Genomic DNA, 18,863 nt, shown 5'->3' on the forward strand with positions numbered 1-18,863 from the left:
ACATGACCACTGGAAAAACCATAGCTTTGACTAGATGGACCTTTGTCGACAAAGTAATGTCTCTGTTTTTAATATGCTGTCTAGGTTGGTCATAACTTTTCTTCCAAGGAGCAAGCATCATTTTATTTCATGACTGCAGTCAACATCTGCAGTGATTTTGGAGCCCCCCAAAATAAAGTCTGTCACTTTCCACTGTTTTCCTATCTATTTCCCATGAAGTGATGGGACCAGATGCCATGACCTTAGTTTTCTGAATGTTGAGTTTTAAGTCAACTTTTTCAGTCTCCTCTTTCACTTTCATCAATGGACTCTTTAATTCCTCTTCACTTTCTGCCATAAGTATGGTATCATCTGCATATCTGAGGTTATTGATATTTCTCCTGGAAATCTTGATTCCAGCTTGTGCTTCATCCAGCCCAGCATTTCTCATGATGTACTCTGCATATAAGTTAAATAAGCAGGGTGACAATATATAGCCTGAATGTACTCCTTTCCTGATTTGGAGCCAGTCTGTTGTTCCATATCCAGTTCTAATTGTTGCTTCCTGACCTGCATACAGATTTCTCAGGAGACAGGTCAGGTGGTCTAGAAGTCCCATTCTTGAAGGATTTTCCACAGTTTTTGTGATTCACAAAGTCAAAGGCTTTGGCATAGTCAATAAAGCAGAAGTATATGTTTTCCTGGAACTCTCTTGCTTTTTTGATGATCCAATGGATGTTGGCAATGTCCTTAGAAATCACCAAACTTGGGTTGGATGTAACTGTTGAGTTTGGAGTTTTTATGTATCACATCATTTTCTAGCCCTTTGAGGATGCCTGCAACTTTTTCCCATCACTTAAAAATATGTTTTGGCCATGCAGCTCTCTCATTTTATTTCTTATTCAAGCCCATTGCCCTGTTGTTCATCCTAGTGTATTAATTAAACATCAACCTAAAATTTTCACTGTAATAGATAGGTTAAAAAACTCCCATGAAAATTTGACATGTTTTTAGAAAACCCTTCCAGACTCTAAATCTACTTATTTTGTTTCTAAAATTCATTCACAGGTAATCATTTAAAAAAAAAAAAAAACTCTGTTAATAATCCTCAGGAGATAATTTTGATGCCTGAATAAATAATTAAAAGAGTTGAGTTCCTGTCATGTAGTAGGTGTTTGGTGATTGACAGCTAAAGCATGGAAAAAGTGGGAAGACCTGGATTTCAGTTTCAAGTAAACTTATGTTCCTAGTATATTTCCAAAACTTGTTACTTATGCATTCTTAACTGCATATCCTAGTCTCTTTATGAATCAATTTCGTGATTAGGAAATAAAACTTGCAATGGTGAATGGATTTGTTTCCTTAATTTCTTTTCCTACTTTCTTATCATTAGTGTATAGGAATGCAATGGATTTCTGTGTATTGATTTTATATCCTGCAACTTTACTATATTCATTGATTAGCTCTAGTAATTTTCTGGTGGAGTCTTTAGGGTTTTCTATGTAGAGGATCATGTCATCTGCAAACAGTGAGAGTTTTACTACTTCTTTTCCAATTGGGATTCCTTTTATTTCTTTTTCTGCTCAGATTGTTGTGGCCAAAACTTCCAGAACCATGTTGAATAATAGTGCTGAAAGTGGGCACCCTTGTCTTGTCCCTGACTTTAGGGAAAATGCTTTCAATTTTTCACCATTGAGGATAATGTTTGCTGTGGGTTTGTCATATATAGCTTTTATTATATTGAGGTATGTTCCTTCTATTCCTGCTTTCTGGAGAGTTTTTATCATAAATGGATGTTGTATTTTGTCAAAGGCTTTCTCTGCGTCTATTGAGATAATCATATGGCTTTTATTTTTCAATTTGTTAATGTGGTGTATTACATTGATTGATTTGTAGATATGCAACAAAAAGAATAAAATACTTAGGAATATATCTACCTAAAGAAATTAAAGACCTATATATAGAAAACTATAAAACACTGGTGAAAGAAATCAAAGAGGACACTAATAGATGGAGAAATATACCATGTTCATGGATAAGAAGAATCAATATAGTGAAAATGAGTATACTACCCAAAGCAATCTATAGATTCAATGCAATCCCTATCAAGCTACCAGCGGTATTTTTCACAGAGCTAGAATAAATAATTTCACAATTTGTATGGAAATACAAAAAACTTCAAATAGCCAAAGCAATCTTGAGAAAGAAGAATGGAACTGGAGGAAACAATCTGCCTGACTTCAAAGCCACAGTCATCAAGACAGTATGGTACTGGCACAAAGACAGAAATATAGATCAATGGAACAAAATAAAAAGCTCAGAGATAAATCCACACACATATGGACACCTTATCATTGACAAAGGAGGCAAGAATATACAATGGAGTAAAGACAATCTCTTTAACAAGTGGTGCTGGGAAAACTGGTCAACCACTTGTAAAAGAATGAAACTAGATCACTTTCAAACACCATACACAAAAATAAACTCAAAATGGATTAAAGATCTAAATGTAAGACCAGAAACTATAAAACTCCTAGAGAAGAACATAGGCAAATCACAGCAGGATCCTCTATGATCCACCTCCCAGAATTCTGGAAATAAATGCAAAAATAAACAAATGGGATCTAATTAAAATAAAAAGCTTCTGCACAACAAAGGAAACTATAAGAAAGATGAAAAGACAGTCTTCTGAATGGGAGAAAATAATAGCAAATGAAGCAACTGACAAACAACTAATCTCAAAACTATACAAGCAACTCCTGAAGCTCAATTCCAGAAAAATAAATGACCCAATCAAAAAATGGGCCAAATAACTAAATAGACATTTCTCCAAAGAAGACATATGATGGCTAACAAACACATGAAAAGATGCTCAACATCACTCATTATCAGAGAAATGGAAATCAAAACCACAATGAGGTACCATTTCACACACGTCAGAATGGCTGCGATCCAAAAGTCTACAAGCAACAAATGCTGGGGAGGGTGTGGAGAAAAGGGAACCCTCTTACAGTGTTGGTGGGAATGCAAACTAGTACAGCCACTATGGAGAACAGTGTGGAGATTCCTTAAAAAACTGGAAATAGAACTGCCATATGACCCAGCAATCCCACTGCTGGGCATACAAACTGAGGAAACCAGAATTGAAAGAGACACGTGTACCCCAATGTTCATCACAGCACTATTTATAATAGCCAGGACATGGAAGCAACCTAGATGTCTATCAGCAGACGAATGGATGAGAAAGCTGTGGTACATATACACAATGGACCATTACTCAGCCATTAAAAAGAATACATTTGAATCAGTTCTAATGAGGTGGATGAAACTGGAGCCTATTGTACAGTGCAGTAAGCCAGAAAGAAAAACACCAATATGGTATACTAACGCATATATATGGAATTTAGAAAGATGGTAACAATAACCCTGTATGCAGGACAGCATACAGAGACATAGATGTATAGAACAGTCTTTTGGACTCTAAGGGAGAGGGAGAGGGTGGGATGATTTGGGAGAGTGGCATTGAAACATATATAGTATCACGTAAGAAATGAAACACCGGTCTAGATTTGATGCAAGGTGCAGGATGTTTGGGGCTGGTGCACTGGGATGACCCGGAGGGATGGTGTTGTGGGGGGAGGTGGGAGGGGGGTTCAGGATTGAGAACACATGTACACCTGTGGCGGATTCATGCTGATGTGTAGCAAAACCAATACAATATTGTAAAGTAAAAATAATAATAATAATAAATAAAAAAGAAAAGAAAAGAAAAAAAAAGAAATAAAACTTAACTTGCCATGGTAATTTAAGGATTGGCAGTAACATCCCCACCAGAAATGGGGTACTCTGTAAATCCTAGTGATATCATCATTTTTAGCTGTTCACTTCAGGAGCCTGGCATCTTTGAATTATCTGTTAAAATATGTTCTGTTAGTTTTCCACATGAGAAATGGGATGGTAAACTCATAGCTTCATTGCCAGTTTGAAATAAATCAGTGGGAAAGAACATGGTGCTGGTATTATGGGCAGGACCCCCGGAAAGAGAAAACCTGGCATGAGTGTGAACTCTAGTCCCAGTGGTGCAATCTTGAGCTCGACATGTCAGACCCTAAGCTTCTGTTCCCTATTCCAGTGGTCTTCAATCATTTTGACACCAGGGACTAGTTTCATGGAAGACAATTTTCCCAAGGCTTGAGGTGTAGTAGATAGTTTTGGGATGATTCAAGTGCATTATATTTACTGTTCACTTTATTTCTATTATTATTATGACATCAGCTCCACCTCGAATCATCAGCCATTAGATCCCTGAGTTTGGGGACCCCTGCCTTATTCGAAGAAGAAGAGGGTTTTTCTTTGTTAATTCACCAAATATTTAAACTAGTATACACAGGGCTGCCCCATGGCCTGGAGATGTATGACAGATTTTCTCTGTCCTTGCAGACTTTACTTGGGGAGAACTGGAAAAAAAAGCAATCAAATGCATGTTTAGCTTCTGTTTGTTTGTTTGTTTTTAATTGAAACTATGAATGCTACAAAGGAAAAGTACAGAATGCCATGACCATATTTAATGAGCACCCAAACTATCCTAGGAGAGCACTGTGGAATATAACAGTACTTTCTGCAATATAGTCATAAGGATTAACTGTTACAATGAGGGAGGATTAATGAGAATTAACTGTTATAAAGTGCTTAGCAAGATGACCTGGCACAGAGTAAGAGTTCAGTAATTGTTTGCTATTAAAGCCATGTTTATTGAGCTCCCAGTGAACAGTTTGCACAGGAATAAAAGCTCTAAACATAAAAGAAATGTGAGTTCAGTTGCAAAACCTGTCCTCTAAGGATTAAACAGTCCTATTGAAGATGCAATAACTCATATACATATGGGCCTAAATGTCCAGGCAATAAACTTTCAGGAATTCATATCAGGAAAATTAGTAACAGGATTCTATTGAAAGATGGTCCCAAGGGTGGTGGAATTTAATCTAGGTCTTTAAAAAAGACTACCATTGTAAAGAAGGAGGGCATTTCCTTCTCCAGGGGATCTTCCCAACCCAGGGATCAAACCCGGGTCTCCTGCATTGTAGACAGATGCTTAACCATCTGAGCCACCAGGGAAGTCTGCAAAAACAATGGGTTAATACTAATGTGGGCCTTCACTCTTTATTCCCTATAACATTTAGATTGATAATAATGTATCACTTGGTAGATGAGTCTGAATTGGTACAATGTTCAGTGATGACATCAAGGACCAAGGTTCTTTCCATATTCCTCCATCATTCTCAGATTGTTTGGAAATCTCCCAAATAAAACAAAAGCATTTTCAAACGTATACAAGGAGCTTCAAAGCCAGGGGGATAAAAAGACTTTTACCCTAGAAACGTTTTTTTTGTTCAAGTCAGAGAGGAAAATGTTTTCCAAAAGTACCCCGAACGGATTTCTTCTCACACATCATTGGACAGAAAGGATTGCAGGTCTGTCCCTAATCCAGCATTTGATAAAAAGGAATGAGAGTACCAAGAATGGTTTAGATGGATCATGATTCATCCCTTTAATATGCCACCTTGTGTTTGAATGCATGCGTGCCTGTTCAATTGTGCTCTTAAGAGAGAGTAATATGAGAGGAGAATTTCCAAATAAAGGATGAGGGAGAGGAAGTGTGGCTGATAATTGCCCAAGGAGGCAACTTCCCCTCAGTCCTTTGATGGAAGAACTTTTTTTTGTTTTTGCTGTTTTTGAACACCAGATGGGCTGCCCAGGTGACACAGTGGTAAAGAACCCACCTGCCAATGCAGGATATTCAGGTTTGGATTCCTGGGTTGGAAGATTCCCTGGAGTAAGCAGTGATAACCCACTATAGCACGCCAGGCAAGAATACCTGGAAAATTCCATGGACAGAGGAGCCTGGTGGGCTATTGTCCATGGAGTCACAAGGAAACTCCTTCCACTTATCAAAAATTACCACTCAGGACAATATTTGACTGTGCATGTTGTGATATATGATTTTGATTATCTTCTTTGCAAATCTTCTAGTCTTAGAGTGGAAATTTTCATACCTCTATTGCCTACACAGCAAGTCAATCTATTCACAACATTAAATGTTTAGAAGGCATATTTGTAAAACAAGAAATGTTATTCCCCTGACCTTCTAAACTGAGGTTGTTCAAGCTCAGTACAGCATATGGTACAGAAAAGCCCTGATCAATTAAATCAGTAGGGGGCATGGAAGCCAGGGTTCACAGGGAACATGCAAGTATAATTGTGGTGGAAGAAGCAGAAAAATAGATATATGAAATTTCAAATTTTACAGAGAAAAGAGAACTAAAAGTTGTTGGGAAGATGGATTTAAGAAGTTAAATACAAAAGAAGAAAGGGAAAAAGTGCAGGCATTTGTAGAAACTGAGTGAATTAAGGCCTTGCTGGGAGTTTCATTTCTGTAGCTATTACACTCTTCTATAGTCTCCCGTGGGAGAAGGCAATGGCACCCCACTCTAGTACTCTTGCCTGGAAAATCCCAGGGACAGAGGAGTCTGGTAGGCTGCAGTCCATGGGGTCGCTAAGAGTCGGACATGAATGAGCAACTTCACTTTCACTTTTCACTTTCATGCATTGGAGAAGGAAATGGCAACCCACTCCAGTGTTCTTGCCTAGAGAATCCCAGGGATGGGGGAGCCTGGTGGGCTGCCGTCTATGAGGTTGCACGGAGTCGGACATGACTGAAGCGACTTAGCAGCAGCAGCAGCATAGTCTCCCGCCACCAACTAGAGAAAAGCCCCTGTTACTCTTCATTTTTTTTTAATTTTTTAAATTTTAATATCTTTAATTCTTACATGCGTTCCCAAACATGAACCCCCCTCCCACCTCCCTCCCTATAACATCTCTCTGGGTCATCCCCATGCACCAGCCCCAAGCATGCTGCATCCTGCGTCAGACATAGACTGGTGATTCAATTCTTACATGATAGTATACATATTAGAATGTCATTCTCCCAAATCATTTTAAAAATTTTTACTGGAGTTTAGTTGCTTTACAATGTTGGTTTAGTTTCTGCTGTACAGCAAAGTGAATCACCTATATGTATACATTTTATTGTTGTTGTTTAGTCACTAAGTCATGTCCAACTCTATTGCAACTCCATGGACTCTGTGGATTCCCACCAGGCTCCTCTGTCCATGGGATGTCCCAGGCAAGAATACTGGAGTGGGTTGCTATTTCCTTCTCCAGGGGATCTTTCAGACCCAGGAATCAAATGTGTCTCGTGTTGCAGGCAGATTCTTTACTACTGAGCCACCGAGGAAGCCCATATGTATACGTATATCCCCTCTGTTTTTTAATTTCTTTCCCATTTAAGTCATCTCAAAACACTGAGTAAAGTTCCCTTGCTATACTCTAGTAGGTTCTTACTAATTATCTATTTTATACATAGTATCAATAGTGTATATATGTCAATCCTAACCACCCAATGCATCCAACCCTTTCTTTTTCTGCTTGGTGTCATATGTTTGTTCTGTATTTTTGTGTCTCTATTTCTACTTTGCAAACAGGCTTATTTGTATGGACCTAATTTTATATTTCATATTTTCATAAGTTGTCACATACTTGACATGTGAAACAGTGGCCAGTCTTCTGTGTCTGAATTTGTGCTCGAGGGTTAAAGAAGAGGGATGGCCATGTGAATCCTGGGTATCTGCAGTAGAAGGAAGGCTGGGAGGCACTTTAGTTTCATAAAGAGAGTTGAGGCCACCTATCTTGGGCTGACTGGAATAGTCTGTTTCAGTCCTCCTCTGAAATATTTAATCCACCCTTACAATATCTGTCACTAGGTACTCAGCACTCTCGTGCTGGCTTCTCCTCTACATCAAATACACAAACAGTTGATTGCTAAGGACTCTGATCTCTGCAATATAATGTTTGGTTTGGCCAAGAAAAATTAAAGAATCAAGGATAACGGACTTTTGGACTCAGAGGGAGAGGGAGAGGGTGGGATGATTTGGGAGAATGGCATTCTAACATGTATGCTATCATGTAAGAACTGAATCGCTAGTCTATGTCTGATGCAGGATACAGCATGCTTGGGGCTGGTGCATGGGGATAACCCAGAGAGATGTTGTGGGGAGGGAGGTAGGAGAGGGGTTCATGTTTGGGAACGCATGTAAGAATTAAAGATTTTAAAATTTAAAAAATAAAAAAATACAAATTTAAAAAAAATAAAAAAAATTTAAAAAAGACTTTACCTCTAAAAAAAAATAAATAACACATTAAAAAAAAAAGAATCAAGGATAATGGGACAGGCATTTTATAAAGGGGAGCAGGAAGTAAAAAAAGGTCACTGGAAACCAAGAAGCATCATATCTTTCCCCATGCTTATGGAGATTTAAGGTTTTAATCCAGAATAACATGTTACAAATGATTTGGGAGCCAGGCATAGCCCAGGTATGGTGGGAGAGAAGAGAAGGGCAGCCCCCACTGCCCTGCAAAGCCTGTACCTCAGGGACAGAGGTCATCACCACTGCCCTTTTGAGTTGAGACTGTGGTGGTGATGTAACCCCACTTTCTTGAGACTGGGCAGTAGATAGGTAGGGATTAGAGGATAAAGGGTGGGGGAATAAGAGGAACTTCTTATTTCTGAAAATGTGTTTGACCACACATGAAGAAACACAAATGGATACTATGTTTTAAACAAAAGTACAGAAACCACCTTTAGGCACTCAAACAGGTAAAATGGAATCAAGGGAGGAAAAAAGACAGAGAACTAACTATTGAGGACTGTCTTCTGTCTGCACCAACAGTGAGCATTTGTTTATTTGAATGCAGGAAACCCTTTGAACTTGTTGATATTTCTATAAAACTCATGCTAAGATTTGATGGCACATTTTAGTGTCAGAGTAAATTCTGAGAAGTAGAATTTTTGTTATATAAATTCATTTATTTTAATTGGAGGTTAATTACAATATGGTATTGGTTTTGCCATACATCAACATGAATCTGCCACAGGTAGTAGAATTTTTTATGATTTGAGCTGTTCAGGGGGGTTTACTTTTTGAAGCATTCTGTCTAGAACCTCACATGTCAGTCCTTTATTTTTACATGTTAAAAATCTGTTGCTTTGTACTTGGTCTGAATTAGGACCAATCATTCATGAATGCACAGAGATGGATGAAATTGATTTTACATCAGTGAGCCTAATTGCAGGAATGTAAATTAAATATAAGCTGTCATCCTATAGCATTGCCTCAAGAAAACCAGGTCCTTAAGAAATAGTCCTGTGATTGTGGTGTATCTTCTGGTGAATAAATAAGCTACTGCTGCTTAAATACACCTTTACAATATACCTGACAATGAAAGGGAGAGACAACTGATGCTCTTACAAATAAAACAGCTACTCTCAGAAAAGGTAAGGTATCCTGAAAGTCAGTGTCCTTTCTACATCCTCACATGCAGCAAACATAGCAGTAGTTTGCTGTTAATTTTAGCTTGTGTGTTTTGAGCAATTACTTCATGCCAAGAAGTTTACAGTGGTTATCTGGTGGAATCCTCGAAACATACCTGTGATGTTAGTATTATTAATGTCACCATGTTACATATAAGCTAACTTGTATGGATATCCAAGGTCACAGAGTCCCTTGACGATAGACCTGGAATTTGAATGCAGATATGTCTAACCCAGTGCCTACACTTTTAACTTTCACCCACCTACTAGGGTGTATGAAGTATCTAGACCATCTCCTGGCTTTTGCTGAATAGTAATAATAAGTGTTTTATCTATAACCCCTTTGTTTTTTCTGTGCATATCACCTACACTTATCAATGTAAGAGTCCTGACAGATGGGCAAAAAGATTCATTGGCTACAGGCATGAGTCACCAAAACAAATGTCTAGGTCGTCTTGACTCTTTGGGCATGATCATGCCTACATTTCAGTCCGTGTCAGTCTGTTCAGGCTGCTATAACAAAATACCACAGACTGGGCAGCCTATCAACAACAGAATTTTTTTCTCATAGTGTTGGAGTCTGGAAAGTCGAACATCAAGAGCCAACCTAGTTGGGTGAAGGCGGTTTCCTTGGTTCATAGTCAATGAACTCTTCCTGTGTCCTCATTTGGTGAAAGGAGTTGGATAACTCTCTGTAGCCTCTTTTATTAGACACTTTTATTAGACACTAATCTCATTCATGAAAGTTCCACCTCACAATACAAGTGCTTCCCCAAAGCCCCATCTGCTAATACCATATCTTGAGAGTTAGGATTTGAACATAAGTTTGGCAAGACACAAGAATTCAGACCACATCACTCCTTCACAGCCTAAACCTGTGCTTGTAACAAATCTGGCAATTTAGAATTATATCCAATACGATGTTCTACCCTTTCTTCATTCCAACTGGAATACATTGTAACTCACACTTTCTTACCAATATAAACCAGGGTCCATTCTCTGTGGGCTTCCCTGGTAGCTGAGTTGTAAAGAATCCACCCGCCAACGTACAAGACTCGGGGTTGATTCCCGGGTGAGGGAAGATCCCCTAGAGGAGGGCATGGTAACCCACTCCAAAATTTTTGCCTGGAGAAGTCCAGGGACAGAAGAACCTGGAGGGCTGTAGTCCATGGGGTCACAAACAGCTGGACACAATTTAGTGACTAAACAACAACATATTCTCTTTAGCCTGGAACATTCACACTGCTTTCTGACATTTCAGAATCAAACACCGCTGTACTTTCTAATGGAAAGCACATTAAAAGTATCCAGTTTAAATAGTTTAAAGATAATACTGACTTTCAGATGACTTACCAAGCTCTTTGAGGGGCAGGGAAATGCCAAAAAAATCCTTTGTGCTCTGGTCCCCTTCCCCAAGTTTGATTAGATAAAAGCAGAGACAGTTGGCCTTTTAGTTACTACTCCCACCATAGCCACCTGAGATACTCTTCAAATGCTCTCCTGTTCTAAAATAGCAACATTTCTGCTAACCAATAATTCATTCTAACTACATGAACAAAATACTGAACAACTGTCTTTAGGATCCAAGAGGAAATTACTAGATAAGGCTTAACCAATTCTAATTTATTTTCCTAAAGGTCACAAGGTTCTTCAACCAATAGTTAAATAAAGCTGCCAATGTGGTTCTATGGCAGTGACAAAAAGCATGGCAATTTAGGAAAGTAAGTAAAATCGTGTATCTGTATGGCCCATATATGGGGGATAAGATGGAAGAAGATGCAAGAAAAGGGCAGATCATGAAGGCCTTATGTACCAAGATTTTAGATTTTAATATTCAAAATAAACTTACAGAGACTTTTTTAATTGGAGAAAAAATTAAATAAATTTGCAGAGTATCAGTTCTGTTCCAGGGAATCGTTTGAAACAAGGAATACACAACAGTTATCATGACGGGAATAATTCCAGAACTCATGGAATTTAGTGTCCCACAGACAAAGCACATGACAATTCCCAAAGGGGAGGGCATGCATTTGAAGGGTATCACATAGGTAAGTTACAGTATCAGTTTTACTTTAATTTCTCAAAAATCAGCTCTCCAAGCCTATTTTTCCCTGCCTCGGAAGGAGAAGCGGAGATGCATGAAAAGCTTCTTACAGAATTCCTGGATGTTTGAGAGCTGAATCAAAAATCATCTCTCCCTGTGCTCCCTGTGACACACACACAAACGTGAGGTGGCTGGTGGCAGTGACCCAGTGGGAAGTGTTTGCATCCGTTCACCAGGCTCTTCCAGGCTCAGTTGGGTCAGCCTCCCAGTGGGAGCCATGAAGTCCTGGGGCTCTTCATTTAGAAACAAATGCTACAGAATCTACAAAATATTTGCCTATGAAACACAGTGGCCACAAATCTGTTCATATGTCTGTGCTTTCATCTCTGTCCCGAATGCAGCTTCATCAGTACCATCTTTCTATATTCCATTTATATGTGTTAATGTATTTGTTTTTCTCTTTCTGACTTACTTCACTCTGTATAATAGTAGAGGAAGGGGAGAATGCAGTAAATTAGGAGAGTAGCATTGAAACATAGACATTATCATGTGTAAAATAAATAGCTGGTGGAAATTTGCTATGTGATGCAAGAAGCTCAAATCCAGGCTCTGTGACAATGCAGAGGGGTGTGATGGGGTGAGAAGTGGGGGGAAAGTTCAAGAGAAAGAGGAGGCATGTGTACCTATGGCTGATTCATGTCGATGTTTGGTAGAAATAAACACAATATTGTAAAGCAATTATCCTCCAATTAAAAATAAATCATTTTTTTTTAAAAAAGCAAAAACAAAATAAAGTGACTTTCACAGATTTTAAACTTTTTCTAATAATATTGACATATAATGACTTTTTGGAACTGCTCTTAAAACACAAGATAAAATGAAAATAATTATTTTAAGATTATGTATTATTCCAGCGGTTCTCAAGATGCATCTCTAGAAAAGTAACATCAATATCACTTAGACACTTGTTAGAAATGCATTTTCAGGTCCTCCCCCAGCCCTACTGATCAGAACCTCTGAGGGTGATACCACCTAAGCTTTCCATGTGATTCTGATGATGCCTGTCTTAGGATCACATTTTGAGATGCTGTCATGTCTGACTCGTTTTGGACCCCATGGACTGTAGCCCACCAGTTTCTTCTGTCTATGGTATTTTCCAGGCATGAATACTAGAGTGGGTTGCCATTTCCTACTGCAGGAGATCTTCCCGACCCAGGGATTGAACCTGTGTCTCCTGTGTCTCCGGCACTGGCAGGCAGATTCTTTACCACTGAGCCACCTGGGAAGCCTACACTTGGAGAATCACTGTTACCTGACCAAATTAATATTATTCAGTTTAATCACTTTTTCATCATATTCACTAACCATCCTTAAGAGACTGGATAGCTTCCAGCAAGTCACCCTCAGGAGATGAGGAGATGAAATGCCCTCATCACAGATGTTTTCCCAAGAGCTATGTTGCTGGACATTAAGGTAACTAATAAAGCAACAACAGAAAAGAGCAAGAATAGCATAAGATTCTGTAACAAGTTTACTGAAAAGGAGACACTTCTTTGAATAAATATATACTCAATCTGTCTAACAACAAGTTTATGGAGAAATCGGTGGCTTTGTAATTCAGACTTAATAGAATTGAAGTCATAATTCTCTTTTCTGACTTATTTTCCATCATCTCTCCATGATAGGTGTCCTAATCAAGCCACTAACTGGAGCACATATGCAGTGGAGTTGTTCAGTCTTGCACTTTGGTGGTGGGTTTAAGAACACTCTTTCACTCCCATTACTTTATCAGTTTACCTCCGTAATAACATTGCTAGTCACAGAGCCTGATAGGCACACATTGATCCAGTGCTTCAGCAGCTGCTGCGTGGCATTTCTACCTTCCAGAGCTCATGGCAACTCTAGCCAGAAGCAGTACAGGTCGACATGGTTATAACTTCAAGCAAGCAGTGCCAGCTTTTGTGGGCTTGAATTTGCCAATTCTGTTACAATGCTCTTTTACTAGTAAAGAAACTCACAAGTATTTTTTTTTTCTTTTTACTACCCAGTATAAAATTTACATTTTCTCTGTAGAAAGTGAATTAATTTTTTTAAATATAGTTGATTTACAATGTTGTATTAGTTTCAGTGTACAAGAGTGATTCAGTCATACATACATAAATAAATATACATATATATTATTTTTTTCACATTCCCTTCCCTTATAGGTTGTCACAAGATATTGAGTATAGTGCCTTGTGCTGTACAGTAGATCCTTGTTGGTTATCTGATTTATATACAGTAGTATGCATATTTTAATCCCAAACCCCTAATTTATCCCTTCTCCCTCCTCCCCTTTGGTAGCCATGTTTATTTTCTATGTCTGTGAGTCTATTTCCTTTGTGTACATAATAAGTGATATCATCTGATATTTGTCTGGCTTACTTCACTTAGTATGATAGTATAAAGGCCCACCAATGTTACTGTAAATGCCATTGTTTCTTTCTTTTTGTGGCTGAATAATAATCCATTGCATACATGCATTATATCTTCTTTAATCATTCAGCTGTTGATGAATACTTAGGTTGCTCTGTATCTTGGCTATTGTAAATAGTGCTCCTGTGAACATTGGGATGCATGTAGCTCTTTAAATTGTGTTTTCCTCTAGAAACTCATAGCCATTTACTATTTGTAAAATGGCAATTTTTTAAAGAAGTGACTGACTTATTTTGCAATCCATTTTTAGGTACATTGCTCCTTTCAGACACACAAATTCAGGAGAATAGAAAAAAAGACAGTTTTGGTTTTACTAAATGAGTGAATTCATAGCAACATTAGATAGTCAAAGGGGTTTCTGTCTTAACACAAGTGGTTAGAATTCTAAATAGCTTTAAAGTTCTTGTTCTATTGATTTATATTCAGACCAAAAGGGGGAAAAAAAAAAAAACCCTACTCTGTAAGCCAGGGAAGAATGAGCATGTACACAGATAATACAGATATCGTAGCTGCTGTGTCAGCAGTTTTCAATACTCAGCTCAACAGACAAAGAGATTCTCTCCTGACATCTGTGTTTATGTAGAGCAAGTGAAACAATCCCACATACCAGTATGAGTGGTACATACATTTCTTGTCAGTTATTACCAAGTGGATTATTGCCACCCTCATAGAAATGCAAATCCTTTTTCTTTAATGGAACAAAATTCTGGACACACTTAATAAACACCTTTTGAAATGAAGTAGTGATGTACTTTATAGCATGGCATTTAGAATCCATTTTAATTATTTCTTTTTAAATGCTGTACACTCTGGTGTCTTGATGCCAAGGGAGACATTTACTGTGACCTCTCACTTACCCTTCGTTAAATTCTAGTAGATTATAGAGAGAATGTGTTTGCTCTGTGGGAGGAATGGGAAGAATGTGCAAGATGCAGATTTAATTGGTAAAAGAGAATCAGACCTCTGTTCTCCTCCTTCCAACAATCAGAGTGTTTTCTCGTTAGGAAATCAGGGTCCTCTCTCGCATCAGACATGCTTCATTGCTACCAAAATCCACTCTGCCTCTTCTATTTTCTCTCATCCTACAAATGAAAAAAAAAAATTAAGTTGCAAAGATAATAGGATGACATCGTCAAAGCAGTTCAGAGAAAGTCTGTCTACTGTCAGGCCTGAGACAGATTGTTCCTGAATAGTTCCTTCCCATTCTAGGAAAATGCAGAAGGCCATGGTTATTCCATGGGGAAACACTAAGTTACTAACTGGAATATCCTGGGTTTTATGCCAAGCCCACAATGGCAACCCACTCCAGTATTCTTGCCTGGAGAATTCCATGGATGGAGAAGCCTGGTAGACTACAGTCCATGGGATCACAAAGAGTCGGACAGGACTGAGCGACTTCACTTTCACTTTCACTTTCCACCCCCATTTACATAAATATGATAACATATATTTGATAATATTTCCCTGGTGGCTCAGTGGTAAAGAATCCGCCTGCCACACAGGAGACCTCGGTTTGATTCTTGGGTCAGGAAGATTCCCTGGAGAAAGAAGTGGCAACGCACTCCAGTTTTCTTGCCTGCATCCATGGAAAGAGGAGCCTGGCTACAGTCCATGGGGTCTCAAGAGTCAGGCATAACTTAGTGACTAAACAGCAACAGTACCTTTGATAACACATATATTTAAAAGAAATCATTGGCTACCATAATCAGATGACCTGGAAGAATCTGGTTATCTTTAGATGTTGACTAGCAAGAAACTCCCTAGGGTTAATTTTACCTTCAAATGTCAGTCAGAAAGTATTGAGTATCTGAGCTCTATTAAGCTAGCAGAAATGAAAACTATTTTGATTGGGATGTCTGTCCTCAATGAGAAAGGGGGAGGGTGGTCTTGGGCCAAGGATTATCATTCGTTTTAGGATGAGAGGACCATGATGAAAGTGAAAGAGAAGAGTGAAAAAGTTGGCTTAAAGCTCAACATTCAGAAAACTAAGATCATGGCGTCTGGTCCCATCATTTCATGGCAAATAGATGGGGAAACAGTGGAAACAGTGTCAGACTTTATTTTGGGGGGGCTCCAAAAATCACTGCAGATGGTGATTCCAGCCATGAAATTAAAAGATGCTTACTCCTTGGAAGGAAACTTATGAGCAACCTAGATAGCATATTAAAAAGCAGAGACATTACTTTGCCAACAAAGGTCCGTCTAGTCAAGGCTATGGTTTTTCCAGTAGTCATGCGTGAATGTGAGAGTTGGACTGTGAAGAAAGCTGAGTGCCAAAGAACTGATGCTTTTGAACTGTGGTGTTGGAGAAGACTCTTAAGAGTCCCTTGGACTGCAAGGAGATCCAACCAGTCCATCCTAAAGGAGATCAGTCCTGGGTGTTCTTTGGAAGGAATGATGCTAAAGCTGAAACTCCAGTACTTTGGCCACCTCATGCGAAGAGATGACTCATTGGAAAAGACTCTGACACTGGGAGGGATTGGCGGCAGGAGGAGAAGGGGACAACAGAGGATGAGATGGCTGGATGGCATCACCGACTCGATGGATGTGAGTTTGAGTGAACTCCAGGATTTGGTGATGGACAGGGAGGCCTGGCGTGCTGTGGTTCATGGGGTCGCAGAGAGTAGGACATAACTGAGTGACTGAACTGAACTGAATCGAACCATTACCCAAGTGCCACTGAAATATCTAATGAACGTTTCAAACTCATCTGGCCCACCACTGCCGGAAGCCAGTGTGAGGAATCCCACCTGTGACAAGGTCATGCGGCAGAGATTTGATGGGCAAAGTGAGTCAAATCTCAGGGTGTCCCCCTGGTATTTCTCAGGCATGTACCCCCAAAAGCCAAAATCTGCCAGCCTTTGTACTCTGCTTTTTCACTTTTCTGACACTCTCTGGAAAAAGTCAAATCAGGGCTTTAGTCTTCTACATTTGAAAGGGGTATTTCAGCTCATACCTCCTCTGATAACTCTCTAGCTTGCCTAACAGGTTCCCCAGGACCTCTTACAGCTTGTGAATTGCTTACAACCCCCCAGCTGGGAGAGGCACAAAACTTTAAAGCATCTTAAAGATACAGAGCCTTTTCTAAAGAGCTAAAAATCATATTGGTGACGGGTTTTCACTGTTGACTCAATGATTGCCGCCAGGCCTCCATATTCTTTATCTTTTAGGCACCTGGGAGGATGTTAATCAATGTAAACGGGATATGGAAAAGGATATATAGTAGTTTTGATGTTAGCAACACTAGACTTTTGAGTTAATTACTTTTCTTTTGTTATAAATCACTGTACTCCTTTTACTTGTTATAAATTGCTGTATCTTTGCTGTGTAAGAATATAACTTTGTTTAGTGTTATTCTGAGAGTGGCATCAGACTTTGGCAAGATCAACACAAATAAGCCTTCTGGTTGACAAACCTTATCAGAAAAGGACCGTAAAATGTTAATTGGCCCTTTTGGCCAGAAGATGATGTAAATTACCTAAGATTTGTGTATACAACTAGGTATGCAGAGAGAAAAGCCTGGTTTTGATAAGAATCTGGGCTGCTAATGCTGCATAACTTTGTGTTACCTATTGATCTCCATGTATTACCAAAAGTATAAAAAGCCTTCTGAACAATAAAGGATGGACCAGTTTCTCGGACTAGTCTCTCGGCCTAGTTTCTTGGGAATCTGGCTCCCCCCGTGTCTCTCTCTCTTTTTCTCCCTCTCCCTGCCTCTCCTCTTTACTCTAATTTCAGGCTGAATTCCCATCTGGAGTGGGGTGGCTCACCACGTCTACTTACTTGTTCTGGCTTCTAAGACCCGTGCAAAAGGGAGCCCAAGGCGGGGCACCCTTCAATATTCAAGTGGGTGCCAGTGGCCTAACATAGATGGTGCAAATCTCTTGTCCTGAGATTTTATTGGTCTTCCCCATAAGCCAAGTTATTCAGCCTTCTTTCTCCACTAAAATTTCATACTATACTATTTCCTCTTAATCTCTTTATATTTCTAATTAAACAAATAAGTTTTTCCCTCACCTATCCGTCTCCCCTTCGAATCACCCTGGTTCTACCAGGGCTGGACTCCAGCACACCACTGAAGTTCTCATCTGCTCCCCAGACACCTCTGTCTCCCACAGTTTTCCCTGTACCAACTGGAGACAGCCTCATCGTTCCAACTGCTCAGGCCCAAGACCTGAGATGCATCTCTGACCCCTCTTTTCCTTCTGCCCCCTTTCATCCAGCCTCTCAGGATATCCAGTTGACTCAACCTTCAAAATAAAGCCACAGTCCATTGATATCACTCAGTAGTAGATCCACCATCTCTTCTTGGAAACCTAGGAAATCTGTCCATCCCCACATTCACATACAGTCTATTTGCAATGCAAAAGTCAGATTTTAAAAACTGAAGTCAGATTATGTCACTCTTTAGCCTTCTGCCTATGGGAACCTTTGCAGTGGCCATTTCCTCATCTGGATACCTGTCCTGCTTTAGGAACATGCAGGGAAATGCCCTTTGTTCCCTCAAGTCTTTTTCAAACTTCACTTTCTTATCCAGCTTACTCTGGCCTCATGCTGATTGTTCCCAGCACTCCTAATTCTCTTTAATTTGATCTATACTTCAATAGTATTTGTATATTAACATACCATATCATTTACTTGTAAATTATGGTTTGACTTATTTGTTGCCTTTCTTCTTTCACTAGAATATATATTTCATATCGGTTAGGGGATGGTTTGTTTGCTAATGGATCCCAAGAACCTATAATAGTGCCTAGCATATATTAGGCTTTTAATAAACATCATCAAATGAGGGAATAAATCATGTTCACTTGTGAATGTGGAGGATTATATTCAAGTGTTATCATGGATATTAAAGCTCTGAAAACAAAATATCAAATATGCAGACACATATATACAAAATCTAGATTTTCATGATATTGATTTTTTAGTTGTTTC

This window comes from Ovis canadensis, chromosome 1, assembly GCF_042477335.2.
Source record: "Ovis canadensis isolate MfBH-ARS-UI-01 breed Bighorn chromosome 1, ARS-UI_OviCan_v2, whole genome shotgun sequence".
Classification (NCBI taxonomy): Eukaryota; Metazoa; Chordata; class Mammalia; order Artiodactyla; family Bovidae; genus Ovis; species Ovis canadensis.